The 14398-nt window shown below is 40.6% G+C and overlaps 2 pseudogenes; one reads left to right on the forward strand and one right to left on the reverse strand.

Annotated features, from left to right (window-relative positions):
- Positions 1 to 12519: 12519 nt before the first annotated feature.
- Positions 12520 to 12637, reverse strand: LOC148501180 (5S ribosomal RNA; annotated as a pseudogene).
- Positions 12638 to 13799: 1162 nt separating this feature from the next.
- LOC148501181 (5S ribosomal RNA) lies at positions 13800 to 13917 on the forward strand (annotated as a pseudogene).
- Positions 13918 to 14398: the final 481 nt, after the last annotated feature.

A 14398-nucleotide genomic window follows, 5' to 3' on the forward strand; every position in this document is an offset into this window, starting at 1 on the left:
CTGATTCTGTAGTCCCAAACCCAGACATAGCGGTTGCATTGCTAAGCGCTATCATGCCTAAAATAGATGAAAAATTTGAAACACTTAAACCTTTAATGGATGAGAAATTCCTTGATTTTCTTCCAAAAATGGAGGAAAAATTGGATCAATTTGTCCCTAAAATTGATAAGAGGCTAGATAAAATTCAAACCTCTCTAGATACAGCTTTATCCAAAATATCGGAAAATTCTAATAGATTAGACGCTGTTGAGCAGAGAACGAGTGACGTGGAAGATCATTTGCATACTTTACAAAAATCACACGATTCCTATGTAACTTCCCACAAGTTGCTACTAGAAAAGGTCGACTATTTGGAAAATCGGCACAGACGTAACAATCTGAGGTTTATAGGCATACCTGAACAGGTAAAGGGATCTGCTTTGTTCGAATATTTGGGAAAAACCTTAATCACAACTCTTGATATCCAAGATGATGTAGGGATACCTCAAATAGAGAGAGCACATAGACCGTCGTGCGCATGCGCAGTGGGGCAACATCGACCCGCTTGCGAGCGTCCTTTGCTCGCGAGCGGGTCTGAATGACCCCCAATGGCCATACACTATTTTTTGATAGCCCTGAAAAAGCACGTACACATTTTTTTCCGATTCTCTCTCCCAGAAATTCACCTAATCATTCTCGCTTGAATTCTTCTATTAATACTTAAAAATTGATTGGTGATTTGATGTTTCTTTAACAAATTCCATTATTCTCCTTTTGTGTTTTGTTTCTATGTATTCTGTAAAAATATGGAAATTTTTGGTGAATGGCACATCCCACTTCATGTCTTTATTTACATTATATTGTTATTTGTTTTGTTTAAATAGTTTTTTGTTGTTATATACCCACCGAGGTCTGAGAAATTTATTCAGACTCGGTATAAAAAGATGTTGGTTAGGAAAAGATATGAAAAAGTTTTGAAGCATATTTTATATTTGAAGTATTTCAATGATACGGTGTTGTTCTATGAACCAAGCTCGAGTTCAAATTTTTTGTCATATTTACAATTAATTCTCTCTGCTGGCTGGGACAGGGGGGATTTGGTTATTTTTATAATATACCTTTTAGGTTTACCCTTTAGCATAGATGTTGGATGACTGCCTCCATAAACACTATGACATCTTCTGACTCTCAACTATTTCAAAACATCAAGGTTACTTCTTGGAATGTAGGGGGTCTCAACACACCACTTAAACGCAAAAAAAAATTATGTCATTAAAAAAACTAAAACCTGACATAACGTTCCTACAAGAGACTCACTGGAAACAGGGTGATGATTCTATTTTAAAGGACTGTTGGATTAATGAGTGTTTATTGGCCTCATACCGTACAAAAACTAGAGGTGTAGCTATCCTACTTGCTAGACATTTACCATACACCATACTATTTTCTACCTCAGATCCAGAGGGACGCTATATATTGGTGGACATTCAAATTTATGACACCAAATACACATTACTAAACCTATATGCCCCTAATAATGACCAACAGGCCTTTTTTCAATCTGTAACTCAACTATTACATAGCAGAGTCAATTTTAATTTAATAACAGGAGGAGATTTGAACACAGTAGCCAACCCAATGATAGATAAATCATCAACTCCAGCAAACCATTTAGCCACTCATTGGACACATGTTCCACAACTTATGAATGATCATAATGTAACGGATGTCTGGAGACTACATAATTGCACGGACAGATCATATACTTTCTACTCAGCAGTTCACGGATCTTTTTCACGAATAGACTACATCTTAATATCCACAACCCTTCTTTCTGACATAGTAACTACCCCAATAGGGGACATTGCAATATCTGACCACGCACCAGTATCAATAACTTTGGCTATAAAATCCAATTATTCCCACTCCTTCCTATGGCGTTTTCCATCATATCTGTATAATTCTGAACAATTCCGTAAATATTTGGTGACAAAATGGACAGATTTTATAGATAATAATTTAGAACACTGGGATACCCCCATTTTATTCTGGGAAACATTCAAAGCGGTAATGCGTGGACATATCCTATCTTACATAGCAAAGAGAAATAAAGATAACAAGGCACAATATGTAGAATTACAATGAAACCTACAAATAACATTGACGGATTATATTTCCCAACCAACTCCAGCCACTCAATCGACATACCTAGAAGCAAAACAACTTTTAGATAGTTTTGTGCTTGCACAGGCACAAACAAAACTAGATCATACGAAACAAAAGTACTTTAAATGGGGCAATAAGACCGGCACATTGTTGGCAAATATGACAAAAAGTTTTAAAAAAAGGCACCATATAACTGCCATTAGAGACACTCATACACAGTTATTACTTACTAAGAACACAGACATAACTAAAACATTTCAGGAATATTTCAAAAACCTGTATACCGCGAATACCCATGATCCTGCCCTATTGACAAAAATATTGGATGAAGCAGCATTGCCATGCTTAACACCTCTAGAAAGCGATATCACCGAAACTGAAATATCTGCTACAATCTCCTCCATGCACCTTAACAAATCTCCAGGCCCTGACGGCTATTCAGTAGAATATTACAAAATATTGCAACATGAGATGGTCCCAACCCTATGTGCGTTATTTAAAAAAATAAGAGAGGATACCCCTTGTTACCCAAATTTTAATCAAGCATATACTTCTTTAATCCCGAAACCTAATAAAGACATGACTTTAATGTCGTCATATCGCCCAATCACCTTGCTAAATATTGATTTCAAAATATTAGCTAAAATATTGGCAAATCGCCTTCAGACTTTCTTTGCTGCCCTACTTACCCCTCATCAATTAGGCTTTACAAAAGGAAGACATTCAGTGAAAGGCATACGCACCGCAATAGCAACAGTAATGGCAGCTAATGTGCAACCTGAGACCCCATCTTTGCTCTTGAGTCTTGATGCCACCAAGGCTTTTGATATGGTCTCATGGTCTTATCTCCATGCGATTCTGGATAGAAGGGGATTTGGCCCAGTGTTTCAGTCACTTATCAAATTTTTTTACACACAACCAACAACATCCCTGCTTATTAATGGAACTATAGGGGACAGACTAACGATGACTAGGGGCACTAGACAGGGCTGCCCACTTTCCCCTATGCTTTCTAACCTGGCACTGGACCCTATGTTAAGAATATTGCAAAGCTGGACACACTTTAAGGGAATTATGGTTGGTACAGAAAATGTTAAAATGTCGGCATTTGCAGATGACGTTCTCTTATTTATCTCTGAACCCCGGAGAATACTCAGCTCGTTAATAAGGCGAATTTCGGAAATTGGATCAGTTTCCGACTTTGAAGTAAATTTTTAAAAATCAAAGGCACTTTATTTGAAAAAGGGCTGTGTGAGGCCATCTTGGTTTAGAGAAACTCCAATTGAATGGACAACTAAATGTATTTCTTATCTGGGGATCCAGTTACCTAAATACCTGCAAAACCTATACACAATCAATATGAAACATATTTTACATAGTATCAAACAAGACATTGAAAGATGGAAACACCTCAATATTTCTTATATGGGTCGTGCCAATTTAATAAAGATGATTCTATTTCCTAGACTCCTCTATCCACTCCAGTCTCTTCCTATTTTACTGACCAAAAGGGACACAGCAGAAATAGAAAAACTGATGAGAACATTCCTATGGAAGGGTGGCAGGGCCAGAATTAGTATGGTGCATCTTCATCAACACAAATCGAATGGGGGCATCTATATGCCAAATATTACTTTGTATGGGCATGCTGCACATCTCCGTTATCTAAGAGATTGGATTCACAATAAAAATCAATATGCCATCACGACGTTGGAAACAGCCTTTCAGGGCAATATCAACATTATATCCTTCTTACATCTACATGATGAGGGAATACCAGAATCGATTCAAACCAATCCCCTTCTAATGACTACCAGAAAGCTATGGCATATTTTATGCCACAAACGTTTATTGAACCCATATTTTTCTTTACACCTCCCACTTCTACACAACAAAATTTTCTACAGGGTAATGCGGGAGGAATCACTTCTATCAGACAATTGATGGACATCACTTTAAGAAAACCCTTAACATTAACCCAACCCTTAACATTAACCCAAATTAGAGAGAAATACCCAATTGTTAGTGCCTCACCCCTGTCACACTACCAAGCACAACACTATATGGCTCAACTCTCCAGAAAATTAGCCCCAAATGATTATATAAATTACCTAGATACGTTCCTCACTACGGAGAACCCTCAAAACAAGGCCATATCACAACATTACTTGTTCTTACATAACACTCTAGATTACAATACTCAACATAGAGGTTTAGCACAGTGGAAAGAATACTTTCCGTCTTTATCCATAGAGCATTTATTACGATTTGAACAATCGGTCAAGCTAGTGCCAGCAACTTCTTACACAGAACTTTTCTTAAATATACTACATAGAACCTATCTCACCCCTCATCGTAGACATGTAATGGGACTGTTGGAGAATTCTAACTGTCTTCGTTGCGGAGCACAGGATTCGGAATTGATGCACTGTCTCTGGAACTTCCCAATTATACGTGGCTTTTGGGTTTTGGTGGGAAATTATACCTGGTGAATTGCCTTCCATTAACACCTGAGTGGGCAATTTTCGGTATCACACCTACGGAAACTAAAGTACCAAGAGGGGTTAAGAAACTATTAACTATTATCTCAGCGGCAGCAAAGAAATGCATTTTACAAATATGGTTACAAGCCACTGCACCTACACTAACGATGTTTCAGGGAAAACTTTTCCACATCTTTCGGATGGAGTGGCTTGAGGCCACGCTCCAGAAAGAAAAGTTCACGGAAATGTTCTTTTCCACTTGGGAAAGTTACATCGAAACGTTGTCTCAATCATTGAAGGAACAATTAGAGAAATGTTTTAGAAACACACTTTGGTATGAATCACGTATTTGTGCAAATGATCCCCCAATATCACTTTAACATATAAAATGATTCTGTTGGGAGTTTTGAGAAGATGTCAGGAGCCCGGGCTTACATACATGTTACATATCACATATCTTATAATACGAATTTGTCAATGTTTTCCGTGTGTGTATGTATGTATGTATATATATATATATATATATATATATATATATATATATATTGTTTTATTAACTGTATTGCAATGACTTATTGATGAAGATATTTTACTGATTATTTCATCGTATCAGATATTCCATATTGACCCTTTTTCTCTTTTATGTTTGTTATAATTGTGTTATTGTTTATATGAATATCTATTTTGAATGTGTACTTTTGTAATGCTGTATACAATTATTATGCTTCAATAAAGAAAATTTGATTAAAAAAAAAGAGTCCTGTTGCACTGGCAACCTGTTACTGCAGCAGGAATTCCTTTATAGAGGCTGCAGGAAGCTGATTGGTTGAAACCGTGTAGGAGCTGCCTCATTGGAGGATGCGGCGTCACATGGGAAAATCCAAGATGGCAGCGCCCAACCTCCATGGAGAGCAGCTGCCAGAGCTTGTGGAACGCCAGCCTGCTACAGGGAGAGCGCAGGCACCGGTGTGAGGAGAGAAGACCAGCGGGACCTGTCAGAGCCGCCGCAGCACAGCGTGGGAGCTGGAAGACGCCGCAGGTCAGCGCCCGCCGAGGTAAGTGACGGGGTCTGATCCTGGGGTCTCTCCAGAGGGCTGTGACAGTAACCCCTTTTCCATGAGTGGCCACTGGACACTTTTTTGGTTTTAAAGGGAACTTCACATGAAATGCCGTGATGAGACAAGGTGCATGAACATCGGAAGAGTTTATCCAAAATCTTTCCTCTGGACCATATCCTTTCCAATCGATGAGATATTGGAGACGATTATAACGACAACAAGAGTCCAGTATTCTTTCAACTTTGAATTCTTCTCCTCGTTGAGTGTGTACATTAGAAACTATGGAAAGAACCTTATGGAATCTGTTTAGGATCAGTGGTTTCAGGAGAGAAATATGAAAGGAATTGGGAATTCGAAGAAATGGTGGTAATTTCAATTTGTAGGCCACTGGATTTAGAACTCTGGTTATCGGGAATGGACCAATGAAAAGGGGAGCCACTTTAATTGAAGGAACTTGGAGTCTAAATTTACGAGTAGAGAGCCAGACCATATCTCCAGATTGAAAACTTGGAACAGCCCGTCCTTTGCTTTTAGCGAATCTCTTGAATCGGGCTGAGGTTTTGGTCATAGCAGAATTAACCTTTTTCCAAATGTCAGAAAATAGTTGTAGAGATAACTTTTTGCGAGCATCTCTGAATCAGGCCCTAAGTCCATTGACAAATGCGTCCAGGGCTGTAGTAGAATGGCTAGTGGTTGAAGTTGCCCAGGTGGAGCCTGTCGGGGCACTTTGTGCTGAGCACACTTGACACATTAAGAAACATAAGATCTTACGTCCATTTTCATTGAAGGCCACCAATAAGATCGCTGGATGAACTCAAGAGTTTTGTCCATTCCCAAATGTCCAGAGAAGCAAGAAGCATGTGCCCAATGTAATAACTTCTTGTGGAGATTAGGAGTGACGAATGTTTTCCGAACAGGAGGCGTCAGGGACACATTGGGAGTAGCAAAAGTAGTTGGGTCCAAGATCGGATTAAACTGTTCCATGGGTAACTCAGAACCACTCTCCATTGAGCGAGAAAGAGGGTATTGGCCTTTCCATTTTGGGATCCAGGGCGATAGGAGAGCTTAAAATTGAATCTGGAAAAGAACATTGCCCATCTGGCTTGTCGAGGATTCAGACAATTTGTGGACTTTAGATACAATAAATTATTGTGGTCTGTGTGTATGGTGATTGGATATTGAGCCCCCTCTAAGAGATATCGCCATTCTTCGAGTGCCATTTTTATTGCGAGCAGCTCTTGGTCACCAATTGAATAATTCCTCTCTGCTGGCAGAAATTTGCGAGAATAGAACCCGCAGGGATGAAGTTTCTCATATTCGAATCGCTGGGAGAGAACAGCTCCGACACCCTCAGAGGAGGCATCTACTTCCGGAATGAATGGTCATGTTAAATCCGGCTGTTTAAGAAGTTGAAAATTCCTGTTTAAGAAGTTGAAAGGCAGAGGTGGCTTCTATGGACCATTTGGTTGGATCTGCTCCTTTGCAGGTGAGAGCTGTGATAGGTGCCACCAATGTGGAGAATCCTTTCACGAACTTGCGATAATAGTTGGCGAAACCTAAGAACCACTGTATAGATTTCAAAGATGAAGGAGGGGACCAGTCGAGAATGGTTTGCAATTTTGAGGGATCTATCTGAAGACCTGTTCCAGAGATTATGTACCCCAGAAAGGGTACCTTATTATCTTCAAACAGACATTTCCCCAGTTTACAGAAAATTTGATTGGAGCACAGCCTAAGAACATGATGATTCCCCAGATCCTGAGAAAAAAACAAAATGTCGTCCAAGTAGATGACCACACAATTGTAAAGGAGATCCCTAAAAATTTCATTTACAAAGAATTGGATTGTAAGCTCCTCTTAAGTCAAGTTTGGTAAAAAAAAATGGTGGCTCCTTTGACCCTGTCAAACAGTTCGGTTATAAGATGAAGTGGGTAATGATTCTTAATGGTTATGTCATTAAGTCCTCTGTAATCGATACAGAGGCGTAGACCACCATCTTTCTTTTTTACGAAGAAAAATCCAGCTCTAGCTGGGGAGGTAGGTCGAATGAAACCTTTACTCAAATTTTCTGTGATCTACTCCAACATGGCTTAGGTCTCAGGTAAGGATAATGGGTATGTTTGTCCTCTGGGAGGAGTTTTCCCTGGGATCAGGTCTACGGGACAATCCCAATCTCGATGGGGAAGCAAAGTATCGGCATTCTGTTTACTGAAAACATCTTGGAAGTCCAAATAGGGCTCGGGCAGACCCTTAGGAACCTGCAGAGCAGAAGATCGAACAAGAACTACCTAATGGAGACAGTTCTTGAAACAAACAGATCTCCAGGAGGTTATCTGCATAGTTGACCATTCAATTTGTAGTGAATGTTTCTGTAGCCAGGGTAGGCCGAAAACTAAAGAATGAGAGGCTTTGGGAATCACTAGGAAGGACAATTCCTCAGAATGGGGCACCCCAATGGTAAGTTCAAGTGGTTTAGTACGATGAGTGATGATTCCACTAAAAATATGACTACCATCGAAGGCGGTTAAAGTGATGACTCGTGGCAATGCTTCAATGGGAATCCGATGTTTTTGGACAAAGTCCGTAGTCACAAAGTTTCCTGCAGCTCCAGAATCCAAAAGAGCTAGTACAGCTTTAGGACCTCGGGGAAGCTTCAACTGAGCCTGGATGGTGGAATCTGATTTCCTAGATGAGTCAATGGCAACGCCTAACTTAACCTCTCTGTCATAAGTTAGGAGGAGGCGTTTCCTGGACGAATTCATCTAATTTGGGCGGAAGGTCACGGGAAGCCAGATCATCTTTGGGCCTCTCCGAAAGCCCACTCCAAAAGGTCGCAATGGGAGCGTCCTCATTCCAGTTGAGTTCTGAACCCAAGGCGGAAGTGGTTCTTCCAGGTTCATCAAAGATCCTGCGAAATGTGGAGACAAACTCAGGGTAGTTAGACAGTAGAGGATCCGATTTTTCCCAGAGAGGAGAGGCCCAACCAAGTGCTTGCCCAGAAAGCATAGTGATTATGGCCCTGATTCAGAGCCGGACATTCTGACAGAGCGCTCGCTCTGAATTAGGGCTGTCCCTCTTAATTTTTAGAGCGGCCTCCTGGCCACTCGTATACCTGTGGGTGACCACCCACAGCTATAGCGAGCGGCCACGAAGATGGTCGCGATGGTCAAGACCATCGCGACCATCAGGCTTGCGATGAGACCCTTGTCTCATTGCCGCAAGCCCTAGAGTGCTTTCGGCTCTATCAGAGCCGAAAGCACTCCCACTGACATCACTTGTGATGTCAGTGGGGCCGGCCCCAGATGGCAGGCGTTCCCATGGGAACGCCTCCATCTGGGCAGCCATGCCCCCGGCACGCCCTCTAAAGGGGGCGTGCTGTCACTCACCATCGACAGCACGCCCCCTTTGTAGCGAGACCCGGAGCGACGACTTGCCCGTCGCTATCCGGGTCTCATGCAAGTGCACGACGGAGCCGCCTCCGTCGTGCGCATGCACACTGGGGAACCATCGACCTGCTTGTGAGCGCTCGGCGCTCGCGAGCGGGTCTGAATCAGGCCCAAAGTAAACAACTCTGGTTTTGGCTGTTGGAAAGTTGGCCTGCTGGAGCTCGAAATGAATCTTGCACTGGTTCAGGAAACCTTTGCACAGTTTGGGAATGCCATTGAACTTGCTTGGAGGTGCGAGATGGAGTCGAGCTGGAGGTGCTGAGGGCGTGGATGACTCAGAAGCAGAAATGGCAGCTTGAGCATTGACTGGAGCAGGGTTTGACTATACAGCTTGAATGCTATCCAAGCGAAACAACATATCCTGAATGAATTGTATAAGTTGCATTTGGGAAGTTTCTTGTCTCTCCAGACGTGATAGAACATCCTGAGAGGAATCTACTCCAGATTCCTGACCACTTGCCGAGCCCATTGGGCCAGTGCAAACTGTCACAGGCGAAGGAATTTGAGTCTGTGTTCCCGGGCTGGCTCTTGAACCTGTCTTGTTAGACTCGGATGCTCTCTGGAGAAGACTGGGTTTGATGAAGTTCCTACGCATGAATGAATAGACAGCAGGGACTTATGACTGGTTACTGAGAAACGGCTGAATTCCGGTTAGGACCAGGAGGTAACTGGACTCCAAGTATAATGGAGGACGGCTGGATATCCGGATAGGACCGGAGGGTAACTGGACTTCAAGTATAATGGAGGATGGCTGGATATCCGGACAGGACCAGAGGGTAACTGGACTCCAAGTATAATGCCAGCGGTGTGAGGAGAGAAGACCAGCGGGACCTGTCAGAGCCGCCGCAGCACAGCGTGGGAGCCGGAAGATGCCGCGGGTCAGCGCCCACAGAGGTAAGTGACAGGGTCTGATCCTGGGGTCTCTCCGGAGGGCTGTGACACTAGTGCACAACACTAGCCATGTATAATATGGGTCATTCCATGTCAAGTGGACAAGGGGCCCCCACTCTCTGATTGGAATAATTGCTTTATTCCAGACAAGTTTTTGTCACAGTATAATAGGTCATGTGCTGTCAAAATGTGATTATCTAAAGGCCGTTGATTATTACATTACATTGTTACATTAGTTTTATTGCAAATTAATAATTTAAAATAGGTCTTGTCAAAGTAGTCATGACTGATTTTTTGATAACTTTCATCTTAATTAACAAAAAATATTAGTCTTTATGTGTCCAAATAAATATTTTAAAATGAGCACTAAAAGTTGTATAGCTGTGCCTAATTACAAGATTCAAACTCTCATTGCCTTATAGTAAGAGACAATTAAACATGCCTCGTTGTGCATAATATTAATTACTGTGTAAGCCGAAAGTGACCTGTTTTCTCCCTTCTGAGGCAAAACACCTATCCAGAAAAAATGTATGTTGTAGTTTGAAGTCTGCTCTTTTTAATTAATGTTGTTTCAAGAAAATCGGTTGAGCTTCTTTTTTGCTATTGGACGTCAAAGATGGCAGAAAATTTAATGATTTGTGAAAACAATTTTAGATGACATCACAGGAACTAAGTAACTTTTTAAAGTATGTTATTTTATTATTGTGATGGTGTCCACTTGGATAGTTAGCTATACTAATGTCATACTAAAATAATGGATTTTTGGCCTTGTACCGTCAAAAAAAATTCTTTTTGTAAGCCTCGAGGGAGCAAATTTTGAAATCAGCATCAAAAGTTGTATAAGCATGTGCACTTTCACAACTTTTGCTCTCATAGATCTGCCACAGCAATTACTTGAACATTGCTGATTGTGCACCGCAAAGTCGGTGACAGTTTCACCTACCTCCACTACCAGGACCACAACTCCACTACTATTGCATACTGTAAACTGAAACTTTACCAAAGTTAGTTCTACATATGTACCAGCCTTCATGCAAAATTTCATAAAAATCGGAGATGGTCAAGTGGAGACGATTTTCAAAATAGGTCCACTTGACACTGCGAGGTTACCTTTGCGGTTCTCACCATTGACTTCAATGGTGGGAACTGCTCATTGGCTGAGAGGCAGAAGGCTTGCCGCGCTCAGCACCGGGATTTCTATAGTGAAGTCCCACCCCTGAGCCGCCATTGGGTAGTACCGTCCTCTGTACTAATGTACGCGATTTTCGGTTTGTTTTTCTGTCAACGCCCTGGTTGCTTACGTGGACAGAAGAGGACGTGATCCACGCATAGTAAGAGGTGAGTATGCATTTTTTCAGGTACCCCAAGGATTCCTACTGGACAAATGGACATAATGAGCTTCAGGGATACATAGGTGAGTGTGCATGTATGTTTTATTGAAAAACTGGTTGCGCTAAATACAATGGACACTTTGTTTGTCCCCTGTATTTTGACAACCAGGGCTGGTTCTGAATAGCCTGATGCTGGTTGTGCTTAATACAGGGGACCCCTATGTCATTTGCCCCCTGTATATAGCACAACCAGTACTGGGTCTCCAAAGCCCGGGGCTGGTTGTTTTTTGGGGGGTGGCCACTCCATTTAATTTTTGTTCATTTTTACACAGGTTTTCCTTTTTTTAAATACAGAAGCACAGACAGATCTCGCTGATCTGTCCATGCTTCTGTGTCAGCCGGAATACAGTTGTCAGTGAAGGGTAAGTATGTTGAGATGTAAAATTCAAATAGAAAAAGGTGTTTTATTTGAGATTTCTATTTGGGGTTAGTGTTAGCATCTTTTGCAGCCAATTTGCACTATTTATCAGCCGTGATGACAATGCGAATCCTTAGTAAATTTCAAGGTCCTATTGCTTTCTATGGCAAAGTGCTGCCGAGTTGTACCGATGGTGTATGTGTCCGAAAACATGCAACCGTCTGATTTACGGGTGTTCTTGGCCGAGATTTAGACATTGAATGGAGCTAAGTTGCAAGAGTTTAGCCTTTAGTAACTTCCAAATATGCTTTTAACAGCCGATTTTGCCCCAATCGATGTAATTCGACCTTAGTAAATTTACCCCTAAGTCAGTAGTAGAGCATTCTTTGCACATACCATTTCTATCCTTTGTGCATGTGCACACCACCGATATTAAATGCTGAACAAGCTTAGGTTATATGATATTGTACAGAAGCAAAATAGGGCTAGTCGCTGGGGCACTCTTGTGAATAATTATATATATTTTAAAATATAACTTTTAATATTCATCAATAAAATAATGTGGCACCATACATCTTGACCACAGTTGACAGATCATCTGTTGTAAATATGATTAAAAATATTTATTGGATCTCCATTTCACTGGGTATATAAATAGGAGATATTTAATGATGAACAGGTATGATTAAACACACATTTGGTGTACGTGCTCTACCTGTGCGTGTCTAATCCCAATCAGCCTCTTTTGACCTACAGCACCTGGTATTCCCAGGGAGTTTCCCATCCAAGTACTAACCAGACCCATCACTGTTTAGCTACCAAGATCAGACGAGATTGGGCAATCAAGTGATGTATGGCTGTAGGTATAATAAAATGGGTCGCACCAGCACCTGGTCACAGCAATAACCATAAATGTAGGGCTATCACAATGAATAGTCCATTTATTGTTTAAAATGCAGTGTTCAAAGAAAGTGATAAATGAGCACTCCTAATTTGTTACATGTGAATTAATTGTAATATACATAATATAATAATATAATATGTAATATACATATACCGAGATTTATATAACGTGTACCAAAAGGTAAGTAAATAAATAGCGAAATGTTATTCAGTTAATCCTATAGTTTGCTTTATAGTTTTATAGTTTCCTCTCGTTTAGAGTACATAGGAAAGAAAAAGAATAGTATTCACAATTATAAATATAGATATCCACATGGGTAGTGGCTAGATAGATCAATGAATCCACTATCCAAGTATATGGTATCCTCTAAGCAAAATAGCCTGAGTGTAAAGCTCATTCACTAACTGGACACTGAGGTCCCAAACAAAATTGTGTGCTCATACAATACCAATCCCAGTGCTGAGTTAACTAGGAGTCCGTTTGTGCACTGATTGATTCTCCTAGCAGAGTATAATGTATCAAATAGGACGTGCGTTTTGCCCGACTGAGGGCTTGTTCACCTAATGCATGAAATCAACAAGCCCTCAGTCAGGCGAAACACCTCCGTGTCCTGTTAGTGAATGAGCTTTACACTCAGGCTATTCTGCTTAGAGGATACCACATACTTGGATAGTGGATTAATTGATCTATCTAGCCACTACCCATGTGGATATCTATATTTAGATTATTTACCATTTGGAATTTTGAGTTTGATGTTTAACAATATAAGAACTGAATGAGCTATTTAAAGCATTAAGGATAATCTGTGATACAGTGCCTCATTTGAACATACAATTTGTGTTCCAATCCTTATTTGGTGAGGATTTAACATATGGCTATACCATAGCAAACTATAGGATTAACTGAATAACATTTCGCTATTTATTTACATACCTTTTGTTACACGTTATATAAATCTCGGTATATGTATATTACAATGAATTCATGTGTTACAAATTAGGTGTGCTCATGCCTCACTTTCTTTGAACACTGCATTTTAAACAATAAATGGACTATTCATTGTGATAGCCCTACATTTAAGGTTATTGCTGTGACCAGGTGCTGGTGCGACCCATTTTATTATACCTACAGCCATACATCACTTGATTGCCCAATCTCGTCTGATCTTGGTAGCTAAAAAGTGATGGGTCTGGTTAGTACTTGGATGGGAGACCACCTGGGAATACCAGGTGCTGTAGGTCAAAAGAGGCTGATTGGGATTAGACACGCACAGGTAGAGCACTTAAATCAAATGTGTTTAATCATACCTGTTCATCATTAAATATCTCCTATTTATATACCCAGTGAAATGGAGATCCAATAAATATTTTGCCGCATTTTTTTATTTAACCACGTTTACAACAGATGATCTGTCAACTGTGGTCAGGATGTATGGTGCCGCATTATTTTATTGATGAATATTAAAAGTTATATTTTAAAATATATATAATTATTCACAAGAGTGCCCCAGCGACTAGCCCTACTTTTCTTCTTTGCTTCTGTACATACACAATTGGGCTTTGGGAGCACCACCAACAATATTTGATGAGGCAATTTGTACACCAATAATAGATGGTTGGTTTGTTTATGAGTTGAATTTGTTCTGTGCGGAATCTTTCTCTTTTTGTATCTGTTATATTATATTGCAAAGAATGTAACGAAAGCAGATAAAACCATCAAAAA

This window comes from Taudactylus pleione, unplaced genomic scaffold (assembly GCF_031769625.1).
Source record: "Taudactylus pleione unplaced genomic scaffold, aTauple2 ptg000529l, whole genome shotgun sequence".
Lineage (NCBI taxonomy): Eukaryota > Metazoa > Chordata > Amphibia > Anura > Myobatrachidae > Taudactylus > Taudactylus pleione.